The 4,070-nt window shown below is 54.6% G+C and overlaps 1 protein-coding gene across 2 annotated transcripts in view; it reads right to left on the bottom strand.

The window, feature by feature from the left end:
- The window catches only part of TSPAN32 (tetraspanin 32), a 35,605-nt gene that overhangs the window by 3,320 nt on the left and 28,215 nt on the right, over positions 1-4,070 (bottom strand). The window lies entirely within an intron of this gene.

Raw genomic sequence — 4,070 nt, 5'->3', positions numbered from 1 at the left:
GCATCCTTCCTCAGCGCTCCACAGTGGCTCCTTTCTATCAACCTGATGCCTCCCAACAAGCCGCACTCACCCTCAGCGCTCCACAGTGGCTCCTTTTTATCATCCCCATGCCCACCAGTCCCAGTACCAACATTACAATCACCTCTATCACCATCTGAAGACATTGAACAACTATCACATTTTATTGAGAAATTAAGAAAATCGAACTGATTCTCTTTTGTAAGTGATTCCATTCTGTCTCTCCTGACATTCTGTAGAAGCACCTCAGGCATAACTCTCTGGATTCAGTTATGAGGGTCAGTTTCCTCAGTTAAGTTTCAAAGTTCCATTTCCCTATAAATGACTTTAATGAAAGGAAAACTGTTACCTCTGGATCCCCAGCTGTCTTTGACCACTCAGAAGAAGCCCGCTCTCTCTCTACCGTTAGTTATTCTTACAGGGGGACTCCCTCCATCAGAATCTCTAGCTACAAGATGGAAGGGGAGGGTGTTGCTAAGCCTGCCTTCCTGAGGGCCTGTCAATCACATTGTTCCCCAGCCTAGGATGCTTCTGACTTTGCAGACAACTGTGCTGTCCTCCCCACCACAAGGCTAGTCTCTGGAGGAGACCCTGGTTTTGGGAAATTCAAGCTTTGCTAATAAATTGATGGTGTTTAGAACTTGGGCCTCAGTTTGCCTTAATTTCCCTTGAGGAAGGAAACTGAGGCCCAGACTGGTGAAATTTCCAGAGCTTGTCCTGCCCTCTCCCCTCTTCTCAGACAGTCTTCCCTTCATCTCCCACCTACTGAAATCCTCATTCTTTGAGGTCCAGCTCAGGGGCTGCCTCCTCAGTGAAGCCCTCTCTGATTCCCCGAGATCAGGGGTGGCCTCAGAGTGGCCCTCTAAGTCCTCTAGCATGGCCCTTTGACTGAATCCAAGCTTCACAGAAAAAATCCCCTTCATAAAAGGATGAAAGTGATCTTTCTTGAGCGGCCAGGTGGCACCATAGTGCCCAGAACACTGGGCCTAGAGGCAGGAAGACCTTACACTTACTAGCTGTGTGACCCTGGGCAAGTCACTCAGCCTCTGCTGGCCTCGGTTTCCTCATCTGTAAAATGGGTATCATGGTAACAGCCACTTCCCAGGGTGACTGTGAGGATCACACAGAGCCTGGCACACAGTAGGCGCTGTGTGAATGTCAGCTATCATTATTATTACTTATCATATTCCTGGAGTGCTTTGCCTGGCTTCACCTCTGCCCCCCTCGCTGACTTTCTCCCTATCTTGTATCACCCTGATCTGTGTCCACCAGGCACAGTGCCAGGCACACAGGGGCTTAAGACAAAAGTGAATGATGCCCAAGACCAGGCAGGGCAGAGCCTCCTGGGAGCCTCTCTCGACAGGGGTGGAAGTGACCGTGCCTGGGCCCTGGAAGGGGCCACCCCCTCCATCACCAGGCCAGTGGCCCCTGAGGCTCACCTTGGCCGCTGGGACAGTCGTCAGCTGGGGTGTAAGAGGCTGCATGGGGCAGTCTCCCAGGAAGAGGAGCCCAGGGCTTCTTCCTTTGCCCGGGGTCCCCTCCCCAATAAAACAGGGAAGGGCAGCCCAGGGTCCCCCCTCTTCTGTTCTGCCAAGCCCAGGCTGGAGCTGCCAATGGGAGGACATGTTTACTCATTTATCGATCCCAGGACTTAGGGCAGATAGCCCGGGCAGAGCTCCCACCAGGGAGAAATCAATGGACCAGACAGCGGGCCTGAGGAAGGAGAAGCTTGAGGCAAGAACGTCCTTCTGGGGGATCTGGTCCTAGCATTCGTGGCCTGCCACAGCCTGGCCCCTCCCACTGCTTCCTCAGCTCTCTCGCCCCTCCAGGCACCCGCCGGGCAGATTCCCACCTCCACACCTTTGCTCCTGACATTCACCCTGGAATGCTTTCCTTCTGTAACAAGGGTCCAAAGGCCAGCTTAGGAGCACGGTCCACACACTCTGCCTGGTGGCACGTGGAAGCTTGGTGAGCCTGCTTAACGCGTGATTAAGCCCCTACTATGTGCAGGCCTTGTGCTAGGCCCTGGGGATACAGAAGCCTATGATTACCACAGGCCCAACCACAGACCCTCCCTCCATCTCTATTTCCTGGTCACGGTGTAGTCTGGGTGGGGTGGCCCGCTGCTGGGTCCCTCATGGCCCCTCTGTCCTTCCCTGCCCTTGGGTGAAGGCATCCTGGAGACAGCTAAGACCTTCTGGGTTCCTGGAGGCCGGCAGCGCTGGGGTCTGTCCGCAGCCCTGAGGAGTGACCGCCTGATCCCAAGAAGCGGGTCCAGCGGCAGCGGAGTTTGGAAGGGGAGCTTGGAAAAGCCCACATTTGCAGCAGGCATCGAGGGGGGAGAGGGACAGCCAGCCACTGTGGAAGGAGTCTTGGCCCCCTCGAGTGAGGCCTGGTGCGGTCTCCCTCCTCACCTCTGCCAGGGAGAGGTCCTCCCTCCCCGGGGCCCAGCTCCAGAGCCATCACTGACCCCTTACCTGGCGCCAAAGCGCCTTGGCGTTGGCCTTGTCTACAAGTGATATTGACTCATCCGCCACAAGGCGCTGCACCTCGGCAGAGTGCAGACTCCCTGAGGGCAGGTGGTTCTTCTCTTCGTCTTCATATGCCCGACATAGTGCCTGGCACATAGTAGGTGCTTAACCAAATTTTCTGTCAAAACTTACTCCTTATCTATAATGATGGATACTAGCATTTCTATAGGGCCTACGATGTCTTCATAAGAGCTTGGCCAGCACCCTAGTGAATAGCTGAGGGGCTCCCCTCCTCCCCTCCCTGGGCCCCTCCTCATGTCTGGCAGTGGGGAGCACCCAGGCCACGGAGGGATGCCCTGAGGAGGAGAGAGCAGCAGATGTATCATGGGGCCGAGGAGAGCATTTGGGCTCAGGGTCAGCTTTCGGATGACCCCACCCACAGAGGCCCTCTCCTCTCCTCCCCTCCCCCATCCTCCCCTCAGTCGGTTTCCCTCTAAAATGAGAGGGCAACCCTAGACGGCTTCTCACATCTGGTCCATGAGTTCTGTTGTCTGTCATGCTCTAACACACACTCACATGCACACTCACGCACACACACTCATACATACACATACCTGCATCATATCACAAAATCTGTGAAGTCCCCCTAGGCCTTCTGCTTCTCCCCTCTCAATCCCTCCCACCCAAGCCACAGGCTCTCCATGAAGGATGGCAGGGAATAAGCCATGGGGTCAGAGCCAGAGTAGGAGGGGTCCTCCCTGGACCTTTGGGGCTGGGTGTGGCCATCGCCCTGATGGGAAAGGGGGACGACAGTCAGGGGCTCAGCAAGTTGTGACGCCCACATCAGGCTAATGAAATCCCAGTGTGGGGAAGAGGGTGAAGGGCAGCCCCCTTTCCGCCTCCAAGACAGAACAAATCCAGAAATTGGGTTCTAAGGACAAACAGCGTCCCTGAGGTTCTGTTCTAGGCGAGGCTCCAGATTTCATCCACTGGAGGACTTGGAAGTCAAGCCATCAAGCAAGCCCCTACTAGGTGCCAGGCATTGGACACCCTAGAGATCACCCTGTCCATCCCTCTCTTTGTATAAATGGAGAAAATGAGTCTCAGAGAAGGTTCAGGACATGGCCAAAGGCCAAAGCTCTATGACCTCACTCAATAAAAATTCATCTTCCTGGAAACTTTAGTTTTCTGTAAATGAAATCCTCCCAGAAAAGATGTGTGTGTGGGGGGGGCCAGGAATCTGAGGCCTGTGAAGTGGACAGCGGCCCCGGCTCTCTGGTCAGTAAATCTGCAGGGTGACCTGTCTGCGTAGCCGAGGCAGGGCTAAGCCTTCTACCCTGTCCACAGCCTTCCTTGTGACCTGGGGGCCGGCCGGCATCCTTCCTGCCCCAGGCCTCCCTGGACTTTCCAGGAACAGCTGCGGCCAGCTGTGTGCACACACATGTATTTCCATGTGCATACGTGTACATGTATATATTTATGTGCATATCCATGCAGTGTACATGTTAGGTATATGCTGTGCTTACACATGTATATGTACATGCTTGTGTGTGCACATGTGTGCTGTGCACGTATGATATG

This window comes from Vombatus ursinus, unplaced genomic scaffold (genome assembly GCF_900497805.2).
Source record: "Vombatus ursinus unplaced genomic scaffold, bare-nosed wombat genome assembly UNPS02014790.1, whole genome shotgun sequence".
Taxonomy (NCBI): Eukaryota; Metazoa; Chordata; class Mammalia; order Diprotodontia; family Vombatidae; genus Vombatus; species Vombatus ursinus.
Note: the sequence above shows the minus strand (reverse complement) of the source record. Positions and strands in the feature narration are given on the sequence as shown.